The following is a 21,916-nucleotide window of genomic DNA, read 5'->3' as shown; positions in this document are numbered from 1 at the left end:
GTGACTACACGTCCATCCGCACTCGCTGCTATCCATGGGTCAGACCAAATATTAACTTGTGATCCATCGCCTATCCTCCAAATGGCCCCTCTTTTGAAGGTATGAATGCCAGCACATATACTCTGCCATGTGAATGAACATCCACTCTTCATCTTCGCTTCTAAAAGTTTCCCGTCCGGGTAGTATTTCGATCTAAGGACCCGCGCACACAAAGAATCCGGATTTTCCAATAATCTCCATACTTGCTTGGCCAACAAAGCGAGGTTAAAACTATGCAAATCCCTGAATCCCATCCCCCCTTTGTTCTTCGGAATGCAAAGCTTCCACCATGACGCCCAATGTATCCTCTTGTGGTTATCGTCGTCACCCCACCAGTATCTTGATATGGCATCCGTCATCCCTTTGCAAACATTTTTCGGGATATTAAACACCGACATCGCGAACACTGGCATGGCTTGAGCAACAACCTTAATGAGTACATCTTTCCCTCCTGTGGATAACATCTTCTCTTTCCATTCGCTCAACACCTGATTGATCTGATCGATGAGGTATTCAAAAGCTTCACTCCTGTCCGCCCCCACCATCGCCGGTAGGCCCAAATATCTCTCATTCATGGCTTCCGTGAATATACGCAGATTCTGACATATTACAACTTTTTCTTCCACTGCCAAGTTCGGGCTAAAGTAGATGCTGGACTTGGCGTCACTTACCAATTGCCCCGAGCTCTCACAGTATGCATCCAAGATATCCCGAAGACATTCAGCATTCGCCCCATCATCTCTCATCAGAATGAGGGAATCGTCCGCAAAGAGTAAATGTGAAATTTGTGGTGCGTCTCTACATACTCTCACGCCTACTAGATTTCCATTATCCTCTTCCCTTTGTAACAAACTTGACAAGGCCTCAGCACACAACAGAAAAAGGTAAGGAGACAAGGGGTCTCCCTGCCTTAGCCCTCTCGATGGGTGGAACACATCCGTAGATGTCCCGTTGAAACAAACATTATATGAAACTGATGACACACAAGCCATTATGAACGAGACCCATCTGTTATCAAACCCCAACCTCTCCATCATTCTCTTCAGGAAGCACCATTCCACCCTATCATATGCCTTATGCATATCTAATTTCACCGCACATAGCCCTGACTTGCCTTGTTTTCTCTTTATAGTGTGCATACACTCATACGCAATTAGAATGTTGTCCGTGATCAATCTTCCGGGAACAAAAGCACTCTGCGTCGGGCTGATAATTTCCGGTAAGATTCCTTTCAACCGATTAGCTAGCATCTTGGAGATGATCTTGTAGGCCACATTACATAGACTAATCGGTCTAAACTGCGTGATGTTAGTCGGAGCTGCCACTTTCGGAATCAACACTATCGTGGTATTATTCCACCCTTCCGGGATCGTACCTGTATTTATTGCTTCCAACACTTCCTTCACCAGATCCTCCTTAATCATACTCCAAAAACGTTTGTAAAATGCCGCATGTAATCCGTCGCCCAGGGCCTTAAAATCTCCAATACTGAACAGAGCCCGACGAGCGTCTTCTTCGGTGAACGGAGCTAGAAGCATATCGTTCATTTGCCCCGAAACCTTGGGCACCACTTTTTGAATGACATTCTCATTTGGAATATTCACCTACGAAGTAAACAGGTTAGTAAAATAATTTTGTACAATCTTCTCCATTTCTGCTTGCACTTCCTGCACCACTCAGTTCTCATCTTGTAAGCTTTTGATAGTATTCTTCTTCCTCCTTGCTGAGGCATACATGTGAAAAAAATTTGTGTTCCGATCACCATGTTTTAACCAATTCGCTCTACCTCTCTACACCCACTCGATTTCCTCCTGTTCCAGCAAATTCTCAATGACAAGAAGTATCTCCTTCTGCCTATCGATGGCGGCATCTGTAGCCGGACCCCTTCTCACGTCCTCCAGCTCCGCTTTTAGGGCCGCCATCCTCTTCTGCGGTCTCTTCAACACTTCCCGATCCCACCGGTGCAGCTCTGTATGTACTGCATCAACTTTAGGCTTGAAAGGCCCAATGCCTAGCATGGCAGCCCGTTGCCATGCCGTTCGAACCACCTCCTCCACCGTTTCCTCCTTGAGCCATCTTGCTTCAAACCTTCTTTTAGCTCCCCTCGGTCTACTATGTTCCGCATAATATTCCGTATTCACCACTATGGGTCGATGGTCGGACTTCGTCATCTCCCCGTTCAGTACTCTTGCATGCGGGAAGAGGTTATTCCACCTCGAATTACAAACCGCTCTATCCAGTCTCTCCTTGATCCGACCTCTGCTCCAAGTAAAACAATCACCTGACGCCCCCATATCATCAAGATCACAATTGGCCAGAGCATCTCTAAACCCTTGCATCAGTCGCTGCTCCCGAACCGCCCCCCTCCTTCTCATGAGCAAATAAGATTTCATTAAAATCTCCAAAAACCATCCAGGGAACATCCATAACTTGGTGCAGCGACCTAAGATAGTCCCATGATTTATGCTTATTCTCTTTTGTCGGTTCTCCGTAGAATCCTGTGCATCTCCACTTGTTCCCATCATCAATAATGACATCAATGAAATTACTCGTAACCTCCATTCTTGTGATATTCATATCGCGTCTCCAAAACATCACAAGACCCCCCGCCCTCCCATCACTCGGGTCGACCAGCCTCTCCTGGAACCCTAGTTTTTTCATCAATTTCTCCGCCTCTGCGTCAGACAGATGTGCCTCTGAAAGAAACAACACGTCTAGTTTGTAGCACCTCTGGACCTCCCGAAGTGCTCGAACTGCTCGGGACTGACGCATCCCGCGACAGTTCCACCCTAAGAGTATCATTGGGCCTGGAGGTCCCCCGAACCGGGGGCCGCCAATTGTTGGAAATATGCCCTAGAGGCAATAATAAAATGGTTATTATTATATTTCCTTGTTCATGATAATTGTCTATTGTTCATGCTTTAATTGTGTTATCCGGAAATCGTAATACATGTGCGAATACATAGACCATAACATGTCCCTAGTGAGCCTCTAGTTGACTAGCTCGTTGATCAATAGATGGTTACGGTTTCCTGACCATGGACATTGGATGTCATTGATAACGGGATCACATCATTAGGAGAATGATGTGATGGACAAGACCCAATCCTAAGCATAGCACTAGATCGTGTAGTTCGTTTGCTAAAGCTTTTCTAATGTCAAGTATCATTTCCTTAGACCATGAGATCGTGCAACTCCCGGATACCGTAGGAATGCTTTGGGTGTACCAAACGTCACAACGTAACTGGGTGGCTATAAAGGTGCACTACAGGTATCTCCGAAAGTGTCTGTTGGGTTGGCTCGGATCGAGACTGGGATTTGTCACTCCGTATGACGGAGAGGTATCTCTGGGCCCACTCGGTATTGCATCATCATAATGAGCTCAATGTGACTAAGTAGTTAGTCACGGGATCATGCATTACAGAACGAGTAAAGTGACATGCCGGTAACGAGATTGAACGAGGTATTGGGATACCGACGATCGAATCTCGGGCAAGTAAAGTACCGATTGACAAAGGGAATTGTATACGGGATTGCTTGAATCCTCGACATTGTGGTTCATCCGATGAGATCATCGTGGAACATGTGGGAGCCAACATGGGTATCCAGATCCCGCTGTTGGTTATTGCCTAGAGCGGTGTCTCGGTCATGTCTGCATGATTCCCGAACCCGTAGGGTCTACACACTTAAGGTTCGATGACACTAGGGTTATAAGGAAGGTTTGTATGTGATTACCAAATGTTGTTCGGAGTCCCGGATGAGATCCCGGACGTCACAAGGAGTTCCGGAATGGTCCGGAGGTAAAGATTTATATATGGGAAGTCACCATACGGTCACCGGAAATATTCGGGGGTATCCCGGTATTGTACCGGGACCACCGGAAGGGTTCCGAGGGTCCACCGGGAGGGTCCACCTGCCCCGGAGGGCCTTATGGGCTGTAGGTGGAAGGGAACCAGCCCTTAGTGGGCTGGGCGCCAACCCCCCTAGGGCCCATGCGCCTAGGGTTTGGGGGGAACCCTAAAGGGGGGCGCCCCCCTTGCTTGGGGGGCAAGCTCCCTCCCCCCTTTGGCCGCCGCCCCCCTCTAGATCTCATCTAGAGGGGCCGGCCCCCTTCCCCCTTCTCCCTATAAATAGAGGGGTGAGGGGAGGGCTGCAGCACCACATCCAAGGCGCAGCCCCTCCCCTCCCCAACACCTCTCCTCCTCCGCGTGTGCTTGGCGAAGCCCTGCCGGAGAACTGTCACTCCACCACCACCACGCCGTCGTGCTGCTGTTGGAGCCTTCTTCCTCAACCTCTCCCTCCTCCTTGCTGGATCAAGGCGTGGGAGACGTCACCGCTCCGTACGTGTGTTGAACGCGGAGGTGCCGTCTGTTCGGCGCTTGAATCATCGGTGATTTGGATCACGACGAGTACGACTCCATCAACCCCGTTCTCTTGAACGCTTCCGCTCGCGATCTACAAGGGTATGTAGATGCACTCCTCCCCTCTCGTTGCTAGTAAACTCCATAGATTGATCTTGGTGATGCGTAGAAAATTTTAATTTCCGCAACGATCCCCAACACCAATGTTGCCAAGTCCGTCAAAACGGTATCATCCGCCTTGCGCCTCTTGCTTCCCTGCGAGTTTGTGTCATCCTCCCCCTCCTCCCCTCCTTTTGTGCTTGCTTCTTTCGACTTCAGCCGCTCTCCCCCTTTGCCATCAGTTAACAGCAGCTGCGTTCCTACACTCTGCTCCTTCTCTTCATACTCCAGCCTTCTTTTGAATGACCCCGAGGGTTGGGCATTACTAGGGCATTTGACCGGGCTGCTAGCCGTGCTGCATAGATCCTCATCATATCTTTCCTTAGCCGTCTGGTTCCTCCAAGCTCCCCCACCTCGTCCTCCTCTCCCCCCCGATTATTCCATGTACCTCTCTCCTCCTGGCCTGTTTGCGCCCAATGTTCATCTCTTCTAAACTCCGGAGCAATCAAGGAAATAGGATAAATTATAGCATTCTCATCATGGACACCATTACCATGCTCCTTGGCGACATGACTAACCAGGCCACAAACACCACAAAATACTGGCATCTTCTCATATTCAAACTCAAAGTATACCTTCTTCTGCCTTAAGGTAAGGTGAGGCTTGCACATCTCATCAGAGGTTTCCTCACGTCCAAGATGATTCGCACTCGGATCCCCCCACCTTGGCCTTTCACTGACCTCTCGTCCACTCGCACCACTTCCCCTGCCTTTCTCGCTAATTGCCTCGCGATACTCGCAGTTCTCATCTTCTCCTTCAACCCCATCACCCTCATCCAAACCTGATATGTATTGAGTTCAATCTCCTTCACCTCCGACCAGCCATCATACTGTGCCAACAACACTGGGCAGTTTCTGAATATCCACGGCCCTTCGTTCATCACCCTCTCCCAATCTCCCAAGCAACTCATCTGTACCAAAAACAGGTTATCCTCTATTGCCCTAAACTCCACTTCTTGCTCTAGGTTCCAAGCCAATCGCATATTTCCATAGAAAGCACCATGATTGAACTTTTTGTTAGTATGGACCCTAGCCAACGCCATGAATTCAGTATCCTTCTCTAGCTCTTCCAAATGCTCCTCTAAAACCACGTCTTCCTCCTTCTCCTCCCTCAGATTCATATACTTCAGCTTCTCGTTCAACGAATCTTCCTGCGACGCCCTGGCTCCATCCAACGAACCCTCCGACCCCTGATCTCCCTTTGCCCTCCTCTTCCCTCCCTCCTGCTCCGCCGTCTTCCGCCCATTAACCCTAGATGTGGATGAGTCCGCCGATGCCATGATCTTCCCGCCGAGGGTAGTTGTCCCCCCTTGCTCCGCCCTTCTGGATCGAGAGAACCCGGCCGGACTAGAAGCCCGATCGGGATCCGATCCAGCTTCGTCGTGTTGCCGCCGTCTCCTCGGCCGTCGCCTAAGAGAAAGAAACCCTAAAGGGTACGTGACGTGTGTCTCCTGTATAACCTAAGAAAAGTTAGGCAATGCTTTGAAGTGTTTTTGGTGCTCGCCAGAAAATAATCTTTGCCTGGTAATATTAAAAAGAAAGAAACATGGATCCGGTTGGATTGGATGGTCCTCGCTTTGATCACAAGAGCCACCATCCCCTTTATTGCTTGGTGGCGCCTATCAACCGTGCATCTTATCCCTTGGCCTGTCAAGCCAAGGTAGTGGTGGGACTTGTGAGTTGTGACCCCTCCTCACATGCTCTCGGGCTCAGTCACAGAGGTGCCCCTATCGTGCTGATTTTCATGGAGGCAGCGGGTCGGCGCGCTAACAGCCATCCGATCGAGTCTTTGATGACTGAGGCTGAGGTGCATATGAGGAGTGACAGGTGTCACGTTTCTTTGCTGGGCGATTAAGTCTCTGAATGACCCACTGTGTGCGACAACTTGACAAGTTTCTGAATGACTCAGCGTGTTTTCAGTCATAATCCTCGTTTGATGGAAGTTGTTAAATCATGTGATGTATCATACTAGGGAGCTGGGGTACATGCTGAAAAACATCTCAAAATGGATAAAGAAACATGTTGAAAAAGGCCACAAGAGTTTGTGGCAAGTCTCTCTTACCAAGAGTTTCTGGTTGGGGGGATCTACAAAAAAAAAGAGTTTCTGGTTGGGGGGATCTACAAAATAAAATTAAACACTGAGGGAAAGGGTTAACGGTTGAGTTAGATGTAAGCCAAGGTTAAGCGTTTTATGAGGGCACCGAAATCCGGCGATGTGGGCTCAAAATCGTTCTCGAGATGTACCTAATCTGCCCCTTAAAATAGGTTCCAGACAACGAGCAGGATAATATAAGAAAACCATGTGGCTTATGTGACTCTAAATGGTCAATTTGTCCCTTGGATATTCTCGAAAGCTGGCCTGTAGTTTCTTGACCAAGAATTGTCCGCAAAGCCTAAGCTAAAAAACCTGTAAACTATCTACTCTTTTCGTGCAGTGATGTGCAACGATGGTGAGAGGAAGGAGCAAACACTCCTGAAATTAAGCAATTAACTAGTAGAGCAAAGATGCACTTGAAACATATGCTCAAGAACCTTTTTTTGTTCTTTTTTGGCCACCAATTTGTGAAGTTGGACTGGGTAAAGTGCATCCGTGCTAAAAGGAAAGGAGAAAGTAAACAACCCCCTAACCATGGCTTAATCTTAACTCTCAAGTGGCACTAATGAAATAAGCATAATAATACTATTAAGAGAATCATCATCAGGTGATAAAAACGTGAGTTATGAATCGATTGGTTGTTGAAGAAGGGCCTTGATTGGGTGGAGAAACAAAGCGCACCTAACAAAAGCACCATCAACATCAACTGGACACAGCTCAGCGTCAGTGCGAAACGGAGAATTATTTGAATTTAGGGGAAGGTATATATATATAGTAATAACACATGAAACAGTAGGGTTTCTGGTGGAAACCCGAAACGATCCGCAGTCCCTAGACGGCATGACATCTGACACAGAGACAGGGTGCCGCGCAGCACAGTGCGGCGGGACACCGAGGACGGAGATGGTTCCACGGGACCGGAGGAAGAAGACGATGAACAGGAAGAATTGGGTGCATGCACCAAGTGGCATGGGTGGTGGGCGGGGTGGCGTGGATGCCTGCCTTGCCTGAAAGCAACGGGTGAGGAGAGGAGGCAGGAGGAGGAGCCCAGCGGCGTGGGCACCGGAGGGGAGGCCGGCCGCGCCGCGCGGACGAGAGCCGCGATCCGCTTCGACGTGTCCAGCCAGCCTGGCTCGACAACTCAGTACCACCCGACCCGACGGAGTCAGGACTGTGGACGCTGAAATCAATTCATTCATTGCGATCAGTGTGGCTCCGACATGGGCTCGTCGGTCATCAATCGGATGATGGACGATTCGATCGTGGCCTGACAGTGATGTGCCCGTGTACTACATGTACATCACTGGCTACTGACCAACTCTTAAGCCGCTCAGATCCGTGTAAGAGTATTTAGCTTTTCCTTCTGTTAAAAATCTCTTGATTTGAGTTGCAGAGCTGCCTGAAATTTGTGCCACACGGCTTCCATGTACTGGCCAGTGGATGGGGTGTGGTTGGCCTCTTGCCCGATGATACCAGATTTGACGGCAAGGCTGGGACTGCCGAAACAGGGAAGGGAAGAGACGCCGGACGAACTGTTGTTCGTGGGGGACTCGGATCAACTTGTGCGGGCCAGGATATTCTGTGATCATCATGCGTACGCGCAATGTCTGTGTATACGATACGATACGACAAGAGCATCTGGATTCGCCTGCCTGTGACATGACGGATGCCCAGTCAGTCCGCGCGCTCTGTCTGCGCTGTAGATTCTCCTTTTTTGAGGAGCGTCTCACTGTCTGTGTGCAGGAGATGTCGCCAAAGCCCTGGGAAGCTTTGCCAGTATTAGGCCAACTCCAACGCTAGAACGGACGTCACTTTTGTTCAATTTTTGCCAGTTGACCGTGCATGCACCCAACACAACGCCCCATCTCAAACTGTCAGGCCAGCCAGCTCCCGCGCCCCGCCTGCTCCGGCCACACCCCGCCTCGCCGTGCCTGTACGCCCCTGAGCCTGCGTCGCCCCCCCCCCCCCCCCCCCCCCCCCCCCCGGCTTGCCGCGCCCCGCCTTGCCGCCCACTCATGTTGGCCTCCCACCAGCCTACGCCACGCCTCGCTCGTCGCGCGACCGCCCGTGCTCTCCACGCCAACCGCCGCTGCCAGTCTCGCGCTCTCTCCGCCTCCCCGCCCCCATGTCGTCGCACCTCCGTCCGCCACGAGCGAGGCGCCATCCCGCCCTGCCGTTGCCCCACCGTAGGATCAAAAGTATGTCTAGAGGGAGGGGGTGATTAGACTACTTGATCAAATAAAAATCTTTCATTTTCTTAAATTTTAGTTGTGGGCAGATTTTAGCAATTATGACAAGTCAAGCAATCAACCTACACATGAAATTATATGAGTATAGCAGCGGAATATAAAACATTGCATATGAAGGTAAAGGGAAGGGTTTGGAGAAGTCAAACGTAATAGACACATGAATATTTTTTGTGTGGTTCCGATAGGTGGTGCTATCGTACGTCCACGTTGATGGAGACTTCAACCCACGAAGGGTAACGGCCGCGCGAGTCCACGGAGGGCTACACCCACGAAGGGTCCACGAATAAGCAATCTTGTCTATCCCACCATGGACATCGTCCATGAAGGACTTGCCTCACTTGGATAGATCTTCACGAAGTAGGCGATCTCCTTTCCTTTACAAACTTCTTGGTTCAACTCCACAGCACGTCGGAGGCTCCCAAGCAACACTTAACCAATCTAGGAGACACCACCCTCCAAAAGATAATAGATGGTATGTTGATGATGAACTCCTTGCTCCTGTGCTTCAAATGATAGTCTCCTCAACACTCAACTCTCTCTCACAGATTTGGCTATGGTGAAAGAAGGATTTTGAGTGGAAAACAATTTGGGGAAGGCTAGAAATCAAGGTTCAAATGGTAGGAACGAAATCTCTTGATCTCAACACATGAATAGGTAGTTCTCCCTCAGAAAATGAATGGTGGAAGCGTAGGCACGTTCTGATGGTTCTCCTCTATGAGGAAGAGGGGGTGGAGGGGTATATATAGTCTCCACACAAAATCGAACCGTTACACACTTTTGACCCATCTTGGTGGCACCGATCAGAAAACTCGGTGGCACCGATCTGTACAAAAATATGAACGTTAGGAATCTCGGTGGACCGACTGGAACAACTCGGTGGGACCGATGTGCTAGGGCTTAGGGCAAACCTCATCTCGGTGGTACCGATTGCATCATCTCAGTGGGACCGAAGTGAAGTAATAAGCAACAGAGAATCAGTCAAGCCAACTTAGTGAGACCGATTGCAACTTGTCGGTGAGACCGAAATGATTGCAACAAGTCACAGAGCACTGGCAAGGCCATCTCAGTGAGACTGAGATCCATATTGGTGGAACCGAATTGTTAGGGTTTTTGGCAGTGGCTAAGTCTAGATGAACTCGGTGGCTCCGGATGGGAAATATCGATGGGACCGAGCTGGAAATTAGGTTTTGAACATATGTGGATAGAGAAAGTGACTGAGGGTTTTGGAGCAATATCACTAAGCACTTGAGCAACAAGATCATTAAGCAACACCTCACCCCCTTTTAATTGTATTGACTTTCCTATGGACTCAACATGATCTTGGATCACTTAAAAAAATGTAGAGTCTTGAGCTTTTGCCAATCATTGTCCTTATCATTTTGAGGGGTCCACACCTCTATTCCATGCCATGCCAATCATTTAACTTCCTGAAATATTTATCTTGAATGGACATTAGTTCAATGAGATATATGTTGTTATGAATTACCAAAACCACAGGGGATTAGTTGCACTTTCAATCTCCCCCTTCTTGCAATTGATGACAACATATAGATCAAAGATTCGACAAATAATTAAATGAATGAAATACATCGTCGCTTTGAGAAGTATGTGATAAGCAAGAGCTCCCCCTAAATTTGAGCATTATTAAAAATTTGTGTTTGAATGCAAATGCACAATCTATTAGTATCATGGGTCACTGTTCCATGTCACATACATCTTGGCGCAGCGTACGAAACGATATGAGTGAAATAGTATGCACGCATCACCAATGACATAAGTGAATGAACATACACAAATAATGATAGAGCTAAGCATTAAGCATCACATGAAGCATAGTATGATCAATCACACAAGACAAACATAGTATCTCACACACATAACGAACAAAGTATCACGAAACAAGCAGAAATAGTAGCAAAAACTCGAGAAAAACCAATGAGCAAAAGACAAGACACTCTCTCTTGAAACCTAGTGATCTATACAATTTCTCACCCTTTGGCAACAAATACCAAAAAGTTCGAAAAATTATAGAGCTATGCGTCTCTTTAGGCACGATCCTTGACAGTTCCTGAAGGTGACTTATGGCTGGTGGCTCCGGTGTGCGTAGATGGCGTTGAGATGAGTGCGTCCGCAAATGCTTCAGTTGATGTCTGCTGGGCTGGTGGAGTAGATACTGGAGGTGGCACTGGAGAAGTAGCAGAAGGTGCAGAGTGAGTGGTCCTCGTGCCTGCAACTAGCACAGCTAAAGATCTGGGTGCCCTTGGCATAGTCTGGAACCTCTCAGTGGTAGGCCGCTCATCTCCACTGTCCTCTACAGCGGCTCTGGCTGCCTCGACATCATCTCTGAGCTTCTCCACAATAGACTGAACCTCCGTGATCTTTACATCAAGATCATGAACCTTAGTCTCGACTATCCGTTCTAGGCTCTCCTGGTTCTTGGAAATGTTGGCCAGACTCTTCTCAATCCTCAGGGTTGCCTCTAGCAGATATGTCATCTGGTCATTCTTGGACTTGAGGTTCGCTATGGGGGCATTGGGAGCAGATGCCTCTTGTGCTGCTTTTGCTGTTGCAGCTGCCTGGATCTTCTCTTGAGCCTCAACAAATGTAGGGTGTGAAGCATCCATCACCACCACATTATCCTCAAACTCAGGCTGCAACGGGAGATGCCCTCGGTCAAGTAAATAAGTGCTCATGACAACCTTGGAGTTCATGAGCAAATGGATATTAGGAGCAAATCCACAAGATCTCTTCTGATCAGCTGCGGTTCTCTTACTGTCTCTACTATCAAACTCATGACTTTGAATTTCTGAGGGGTGTCAAACAAATGTAGCAAGTTGATGGAGTGACCATGGATCATCTTGTCATCTCCAGACTTGGGCAACAAAGTGTGCCTCAAGATAGTATTTGTGGTGGCCAAACCAGCAAGTAAATGCTTTATCGAACCAAGCTTATGACTCTCAACATCCTTGGTAGGGATTGGCTTGTACATGTTAGCCATAGAGTTGTGGTCCATCCCGGGCTTCCCATACACATCAATGCCATTTTCTTCTTCCTCGGGAGCACCAAGAAGTTCAACCCACTCAGAGATTGATGACTGGAATCTAGATCCCTCAGTCATCCGTACAATCCTTCCACCTGGACAGAAATGAGTTGTAGAATAGAATTGCATGATCATCTCGTCATTCACTACAAAAAAAGACACTTCCGTGATGATACGTGTTTGTCACAGTAGGTCACATTTTCTGTCATGCATGTACATCCATGACGATTTTATGACAGAATCAAGATAGTCATACCTGTGCTGTCATAGAAGTGTTCCATAACATTACCAAAATTATCATCACGGAAGTGTCCACTTCCATGACGATAAATGGCACGTCATGAAAGTGCTTTCGTCAAGGGTGACCGACACGTGGCATCCACTGTAACGGGTCGCCGTTAAGCTATCGGGTCCGGTTTCGGATCCGATAACCCGTTAACAGCCCGGACCAATGGGGATTTTCCACGTGTAAAATTCTCATTGGCCGGAGGAAACACGTGTTGGCTCACCGTTGGGACAGATGTCATCCACTCATTGGACAGGAGGCGCCTATGATAGGTCGACACGTGGCACGGCCCAACAGTGGCCCATTCCGGTGAAAAAGGCCGGCCTAGTAAAAATTAGCAGGCCGGCCCATATAAGGCCTACTTGTGTCAGGTCCATTTAAGCCCACGACCCATACGAGATGTGCCAATTCGGCCCGTCAACGGCCCGTTAAAGATTTGACACCATTGCAGCCCATCGTCAGTTCGAGCCCATTAACAGCCCGCTATATATTTGGGCTCAATATCGGCCCGATGTGATTTCGGCCTGTTAACGGCCCATTCAAGGGATGGGCAAATTTTCAGGATGTACATCTTTCGGCCTTTTAGCGACCCATTTAAGTGTTGGGCCAATTTCCGGCCCGGTGTGTTTTTCAGCCTGTTGACGGCCCATAAATGAGTTGGGCCATTTGTAGTCGGACCTTAGTTTTGGCCTTTTAGTGACCCATTTAAGTGTTGGGCCAATTCCCGGCCCGGTGTGTCTTTCAGCCTGTTGACGGCCCATAAATGAGTTGGGCCATTTGTAGTCAGACCTGAGTTTTGGCCTTTTAACGGCCCATGCTCTTCATGGTCCAATACCAGCCCGGTTTCTCTTTCGGCCTGCTAAAGGCCCACAACACAGTTTGGCCATTTACTGTACGACCGGACTTTCGGTCTCTTAGCGGCCCATGCTCTTCATGGTCCAATACAAGCCCGCTGTCTCTTTCGGCCTACTAAAGGCCCACAGTATAGTTGGGCCATATGTACCCCGACCTTAGTAACGGCCTGTTAACGGCCCGTGAAATCAAATGGGCCCACCTGTCTCCCGCTTCGATGTCGGCCTGTTAACGACCCGGGAGGTAAGAGGGCCGACCATTAACTTTCGGCCTGGTAACGCCCCATTAACTTAATGGGCCCACTAAAGTTCGTACATGTCTATAGGCCCAATTAGATAATTTGAGCCCATTACGACGAGCAATTATACACAGGACCAAAACCGATCAAGCAAAGGTACGACATACAGGGAAAAACGTTGCACATCCAGCATATATTACAGGAAATTACATCCACTGGGCAATCGAAGATTGATGCCAGTGCAAATAAATGAACAGAACCTAACGATCTACAACGTCACAATCTGCAACCTCAGCGCGGATGACGCCCATAAGCATGTGGGCAAGTTCTTGCTGCTTTGCTACACTGTCTCTGAAAACATTGATCAGTTGTTGTTGCGCACGAATGTGCACCTCTGATTCCTCCACCATTTCCATCATTGCTTCAGCCATTAATTGGTTCACAAACATACATTTTGTTGTTGCATTCGAGACAAAGGAAACTGAACAGATTCATATGGCGATTTTGGCAGACTTGTATTATTGATAGTGGAGAGTGTCTCGACCACTGCATCATAACATAAATTAGGAGGGGAACCGAACAGATTAATCATGAGTTATTTCCATATTACCTGGCCTAGATTTATTGGAAAGAAACAATGGGGTTGCCTTGCTGTTTTCAGAGTTTGCCTTCTTATCTTCAGCAGCGTGCACCAAATTAACACACTAGCATTGCTATCATTGGCCAGGTCAGATAATAGGAAAGCAACATTGATACAATGAACGTTTGGGCAACTAGCCTACACCAAATTAACACTATATGACACAACTATCATCAGCCAGGTAGGGTAATACGAAAGCAACATTGACAAAATGAATGAATGGGCAACCAGAGCAGCACTACAATTCAGTAATGTGCATGATATGAGATAGTACACTCATGCAGCTTAGTATGCAAAACTACCAGGCAGTTTTCCTTACAAAAATCAACATTGGCACCTTTAACATTTTGCTACAACTAATTTTAGATCAGATAAAGGTTGGATTCACGCAGATTAACAAAATACATGCTGATGTAAAAATATAGTGATATAGAACAGGAACTTACATCAGCATTGGAGCACAGAGAATTCCTGCAAGATATTTTCCTCGAATACGATCCCAATGGAGGAAGTCTTCTATCGTTTAACCTTATTTTCTAAAAGAGAGATGTGTAAGAAACATGTAGAAAATATGATCAGAATGCTATAAAATTTCATGATGCGAGGATACGCACACGCTTCTTAGAATGGAGTTGACATATTTTTGCTGGACTGGAGCGGACTAGTTCTTTGGCCACTGGAATCTGCTTATTATTAGTGGGAGTTGGGTTTCTCTGTGCTGGAGCAGTATCTATGAAAACTGGAGTTGGTTTATTATCTCCTGGCGTTTGGATCTTTTGCAAAGACCTGGTTTGTAACCCTTCAGATTCTAACATAGACGTCTTCCCCTTGCATGGCTTATATAGAAGAATGGTGCTTCAATTATAAAACATGCTACAACAGAGATGTAATAGGTACTGAAGAATAGAAAGGCATGACATATTGACATGTATTCCCTCCATCCGGAAATAAATGGATGGGTCGAGGCGTATTTCAGTTCTAGATACATCCAGTTTTATCCATTTCTACGACATGTAATCCGGACGGAGGGAGTATGATGTAAGAGCTAGGGATACCACAGGACAACAGTGTAAAAAAAACACTACTTGAATGTAAAACTGTATGCTAGTGGAATACATACAGAAAAACACTAAGGCAACATATGCGTGTATGATTGGGAAACTAAGATGGCATTGCAAGAGACCACTAGAACAACACTTCAATGTAAAAAACATGGTATGGTAGACAGATGAAGTACATACTGATGAATAACAATGCATAAGATATTCAGAAGCATGATGTCCAAACTAAGCAGATGGTATTGCGATAGAGTAGAATGACAGTACTTGAATTTGAAAACGTGTTATCATGAATGGAATAGGTACTGAAAAACAGGAAGGCATGCCATATTTACATGCATGATCAGCAGGCTAAGCACAAGGCATTGCAACAGAGTTGATGCACTCCAGGACATTATATGCATGCTGTACCCATATCAAGGGCCAAGTTAGAGCAAGGACCTTATGGGGTGAATAGGATTCATCATCTTTGTGCAAGTCTTGTGAAGAACTACCTTTACATGTTCCATCATATTGGGTATCATTGACATCAAGTTTGTTGGCTGTTACATTGCTCCGTGAGGTTCTTGTGGATAAATCAGTGTGTGCAATTATATCTGACATGCATGGAAGACAACTAGTAGTTAGATTTATGTAATGAGTGCCTGTAGGAGATGACATAAATAGTAGGACTGGGTTAACTAGCAGCAACAGGTCTCAAAAACTAAAGGGAGAACACAGATGAAAGATACAGAATATGTATCGTTTGTACTCGAGATTAACTAGATGGCACACAAAAGTATTAAGGAACAACATAGGTTATACTAGAAGTGGTATAATACTATAATCACCAGCCTGTGGGATAGCATTGGCTGATGGATGATAACTATGGAACAACGTTACCTAAAGAACAAGTCTCTTAGCTGAACTATGGAACAACGTTAACTCCTGAACAAGACCCATAAGAGATCAGCATGAATATACAATGAAATGTGGTAATCTATTTTCCATGCTTAGATGAATAACAAAGCCATAAATGTTGCACACAAGTAAGATGAGGGTACAACCTATCTGGCCGCCATCCATAGGAGTGAGCATCATGTGCTGACTTGTCGATGGCCCTGCAGTTGTTGTGGCTGTCCATGTCGGGCATGCGCATTCGATGCAGGGAACTGTTGAGTGGGGACTATAGCTCCCTTCTGGTGTATGCTTCCCTTGTTGGAGCAGCTGCAGTGAGTCGGAAGACGGTGTGGCTGAAGATGCAGAAAACACATAATGTTAAGAACGACACATCTCTCTGATTTGAAGAAATACCCTAAGAGATCAACAACAAGGTATGAGAGTGGTCACACGTCTGTTGACTGAAGACTAAATTGGGGTCACACAATTTTATTTTATTTTGGTACTGTCTGATCTACGCCGGATGGCTTGGTGGCCGTCTTGTGCCTCCCGGCTGACACTGTTCAGAATCTTCCCCGAAGAGCGAGTGACCACCGGCAAAGCAGCCTGCCTCCGCCGTCCGTGGCCCCGACCAAAACCCCGCTCCCCGCCCCACCGCACTGCCGTGGTTGCACCGTCCGTGGCCAATCCACAAAGACTCGCCATCATCCAGATCCGGCGGCGGCAGTACCTTCAACCCACGCAACTCTAAGATAGCCATCTAAGCGCTGCTTCCACGGCGAACTTGCGCCCCTGCACCCTTACGTTAGACACCAGCCAACCGGCAGCCTAGGAGCTCCGCCGGCTCGAGGGGTGCTGCTTCCCATTGGAAATCGATTGGCCCAGAATAAAAATTCAGACAACTGACGCCTAAATAAAGTGATTTGAGATGAGGGTGCGACCTATCTGGCGGCCCGGTGAAGTAGGCAGCTCCAGCTGCCTAGTCGGTGAGGCCGGCGCGGTTGCGGTCTCTACCGGCGGCAGGGAAACAGAGATGTCGCGATGGTCGACGGCTACGGGGAAGCAGCGCCGGGGCTCTGGACGGGTCTAAAGTTGGAGCCGCTCCGGCGCCGTGAACAATGGCGGGGGTGAATCGGCTCCGATACGGTTCACGCGGTCCTCGTCGAGGCAGCTCCGGCAGCACGGAGTAAGAGGCACACGGCCCAGTGCACGACGACAAATGGGCAGCGTCTCCTGGATTAGAGAGGAGGGCAGCTGTGAATTTGGTGTGGTGGGGGGTGCCATGGAGGAGGGGCTGAGGTTTCGCGGCTCGGGAGAAGGGAGCTTCCGGGGAAAAGGTGATTTCGCGCCCACGAGGTATGAATGGGGAATTGGGAGCGGGAACCATGTCTTCCGGACACATTTGTCTGAAATGGGGGGGGGTTAAAGTTCTATCCCTGCCTTTAGGCTTCTCGGCTTGGGTCTGTGTACTGAGGGTCAGGGATAGTAGAGTAACTTTGCTTCTCCCAAATAGTGGGCACGAGCGATTTCGGGCGAGGAGGGCGTGTTTTGAAATATAGTGGGCGCGAGCGATTTCGGGCGAGGAGGGCGTGTTTTCAAATATAGTGGGCGCGAGTGATTTCGGGCGAGGAGCGCGTGTTTTGAAATAGTGGGCGAGCTATTTCGCGCGAGGAGAGGGTGTTTTGCCGACCATGGTTTATGAATTATTCGGCACATGTCATTTCGGCCGAGGAGAAGGCGCGCTTGGATGAAGTTACGAACCTACCCTCGATGTACAATGGGCCAATTGATGTGTGTCCCACATAGGCCGGTAATTTCGCGTCTCCCATTTATTTGCTCGGGCGAATTCCACCGAGCAGAGGGTGTTTAGCGGTTCGTTCAAATTTAGGGAGAACGAGCATCGACGTCCACCTTACCAAGTCGATTCGAATCAAATTTTGAAATATTAGCTTGCCACTTCTTTTTTAGATGGAGAGATGATGCTTGGGAGTAATGTGTTTTTACATGCTCGTTGCTAGCGATTTACTATATGACAAATAGTTGACCCACTCAAAAACGGGAATCAAACCCAAAATGAAATATCTTGATTTAATGAAATAGCTCGTTCACCACGTCAAAATAGTGAACTAAATCCAAAATTGAACACCTCAATCGAGTAGCATGTTGTACAGTATTATAGTAGTCCATGAACATGTTGAAAGTCAAATTAATGAACTTGTTTGATATACGCATATCTCCGTTCATGTGTGGATTGCAGACAACATGTTCTCCAATTTAAACATTTGAATGCAAGTATATATCAAAACATGGTTTATATCAGTCTTTGATGCATAAAACGCGACCTCCCCCTCTTCCGGACTCCTGCTCTCTCTCTCTCTCACCGACAATCTTCAATTCTGTTGCACGCATCCAACACACAAACCTTTTTGGTCCCTATCCCTCTCTCTCTCTCTTTGTGTGTGTGTGTGGGGGGGGGGTCTTTCTAGTTCGCATGCATATATACTCCATCTATAGGTCTCTCTCGCACACTATGTATGATTCTCTAGTCCAAGCTAAATATCTTGGGTGCACTCATCGTACGCACACAAATTCCTTGGCTCGTTTCCCGTAACTCTCTCACGCACCACTCTGTCGTCTCGGAGCTCTTCCCTCTCTCTCTCAAACCCTCCATCTACCTGGGTCACACATACATATGCATATCTCACTCACACTCGATAGACCCATCTAAAACTCTATCTCTCTCCCTCGTTCTCTCTCCATCTGCCACACACACACACACAATCTCATGCCTAGCCAAGTATGATGGTCTCTCACTCAAATGTAGGCACACGCAGTCCCCCCTATATGTGTATGACTAGCTAATCTTAGTCTCCATCACAAACATGTGCATGGTCTATCTCGATTTCTCTCGGGGCATCTTTCTATCGCGCACGCACCTCCCTCGATCTCCCACCCATATAGTCCCCTCACGATCTCGAGGAGATCTCTCTATCACAAACACATCCTCTCTCCCTCCCCATGCGTCCATGTTCTCCATGTGTTCCTCTCGATCTTTGTTCCTTGTTGGCCAGACCTCTATTGGACATGTGCTATAGGGGTGTCTCTCTCCGTTGCAAACAATCACGCACTAGCTATCTTCGTGTATCTCCTCACCTCGCTTTTCTATCTCGGAGATGCATGCGTGATATGTTTGCATAAGAAACGAAAAAACACACACTCTTTCTAATTTATTGTTTGTTGTCCCTTTCTCTTTCACACACATACTATTTTTGCACACTCACTCATTCTCCTTCACACGCACTTGATCTCTCTGGACTTAGGCACTCTCTTCAGTCCATAGCATATAGATTTATTGAAAAGTCAAACATCACAAAGTTGGACCATGTACATGGAGAAAAACATTTACATCTAGAACGGCAAACATATACCATTAGATTCATCATGAGATATAGTTTCGTATGATGTATCTTTGGTATTGTAGATATAAATAACATTTGCATAAACCTGATCAAAGTTTCCAAAGTTCGACTTCTAAAAAATTTACATGCACTGCATTATCGAGCGGATGGAATATCTCTTTCCCCCTCTCAGCTATCTGACGCACCACTCAGCCTTATCGGGGCTCCTCTATCTCTCTCAAACTTTATATCTCCCTGATTCACACATACACATGTCTCGCTCGTGCTACATATAGACCCATCCAACACTCTCCGCCCTTGTTCTCTCTCTACGTGACACGCACCCCCCTAAGTACCATAATCCCTCACTCAATCATAGGCGCACGCACTCCCCCCTAAGTATGATTATCTCCCACTAGCCATCTGGAACACACGTATTGTCTCCTTCCATCCATACGTCTATGTCGATATCTCTCGGGGTATCTTCTATCGCGCACACACCTTGTCACTCGATCTCCCACCCATGTAGTCCCATCACGATCTCCAGGGGATCTCTCTATGACAAACATACACTCTCTCCTCCCCATGTCTGCATTTTCTCCGTATGTCTCTCTCGACCTCTCTTCCTTGTTTGTCAGACCCCTCTTGGCCACGTGCTAGGGGTCTTTCTCTCTCGGTTGCACACAACCACACACTATCTCCTCACCTTGCTTCCGTTGTCGAAGATGCATGTGTGATATGTTTGCATAAGACACACACGCCTTTTCTCTACTTTTATCGTGTGTTGTCCATGTCTCTTTCACACACGCACACACACTTTTTTCACCCACTCTTTCTATTTCACTCTCTCTCTCTCTCTAGTTAGGGACTCTTGTAAGTGCATCTAGTGCCCCTTAGTGATTTTGGTGTATTGAAGACTTATAGGTTAAGAGACTAATGAGTTCATGAGTGTACACAGGTCTATAAGTCTATGAGGAGTTTGATATTTACAGAGAAAGTCGACCCCTAAAAATGAAGTTCTTCGACTGAAGACTTTGGATTTCTGAAGACTTTCTGAAGACTTTGAAAGTGAAGAAATTGGTGTAACCTTGAAGACTTGGTATTCATTCAAGGAACATGAAGCGTGAAGACTTTTGTTTTCGTAGTTTCATTTTCTCTTTCTTGAGTCATAGGAAACACCGTACTGTTAAAGGGGGTCGAGGAAATACTAAGGAAAAATTTCCATGTGATGCTCAACTCAAAATCCTACACCTACCAATCCCTTCGAGTGAAGCCATTGGAAATCTCATACAGTTCAGTCATATTCTTCAGTGACAGAGACGAAGTTCTTCTGGTCTTTGAGGAATTTGTTCTGACTGAGGCGTTAGGAATTCTCCAGTGCGGATTGCCTACACAGTGAGGAACATGATAGCCCTGAGGAATTTGAGCCTCATATTTCCGACCGTTGCTGTGCCTTGTGCCAGCTGTCCCAAAATATCTACTCACCTAACGGTCATATCATTGAAGGGCATTTATGTCTTATCATGTCGGGCTGCTCCCTAGGCTATAAATAGCCGACCCCTACAACCACTAGCTGGTTGGCTGCTCCGAGAGAAACTGACACTTGTCATTTGAGAGCATCCCATCCTCCGAGGAGTTTGAGCGAAAATCATAGAGTGAGGAAAACCCAAACACCTACAAACCCAAAGTGATTGAGCATCACTGAAGAGATTGATCTTGCGTGGATCCGACGCTTGTTACCATTGAAGACTGTGCTTCTTCCAAACGGTTAGGCGTCATGGTCTAGAGCATCCAAGAGGAATTGTGGATCGCCGAGTGACCGAGTTTGTGAAGGTTCGGAAGTCACCTGAAGACTTACCACGAGTGATTGGGCGAGGTCTGTGTGACCTTAGCTCAAGGAGAATACGGTGAGGACTGTGTGTCCTCAGGTTTAAATACCTAGCCGCTCCAACCAGATGTACAACTGAGACAGCAGTTGGAACTGGTCTACCAAATCATTGCCTTCACCAAGCCTACTGGTTCTATTTCCTCAACCCTTTCGTTTCCTCATTACAGTTGTTGTGTGCGTATTCATATCTGTTTGAAGACTTTGACTGAAGACTTTCTCAATTTCCTCAGTTTAATTTCTTTAGTCTATTTGTCTTCATCCTGTGTTATCATGTGTTTACGCTTTCTGTACTCTGTGCCTGTCTTCATTTCATCATGATGACCATGCTTGTGTTCTATTATGTTTACTTCTGAGTACTTATTCCGCTGCAAGTAGTTCTTCGCTAAGGAATTTCCTCACCCGCAAATTCCTCAGTGAAGAATTCATAAAAATCGCCTATTCACCCCCCTCTAGTCGATATAATGCACTTTCAATTGGTATAAGAGCAAGGTACTCCCTTGTTCTGTGTGATTTTAGTTTAACCGCCTGGAGTTTTGGGTTATGTTGACCGCAGGTATGATCAAGGTCTCTGCTGGGTGTCCTAGCTTCGATGGGACGGACTACCCCTACTGGAAGAATAAGATGTGAATGCATCTTGAGGCAATTGATAACAATCTCTGGTATGTTGTGGAAAATGGTGTTCCCTCAGACACACCTTCTCTGAATGCTGCTGATGTGAAGAGATTCAAGCAACTC

Source organism: Aegilops tauschii, chromosome 4, assembly GCF_002575655.3.
Source record: "Aegilops tauschii subsp. strangulata cultivar AL8/78 chromosome 4, Aet v6.0, whole genome shotgun sequence".
In the NCBI taxonomy this organism is placed as follows: Eukaryota; Viridiplantae; Streptophyta; class Magnoliopsida; order Poales; family Poaceae; genus Aegilops; species Aegilops tauschii.
The sequence above is the reverse complement of the archived record's forward strand: the minus strand, read 5'-3'. Positions refer to the sequence as shown.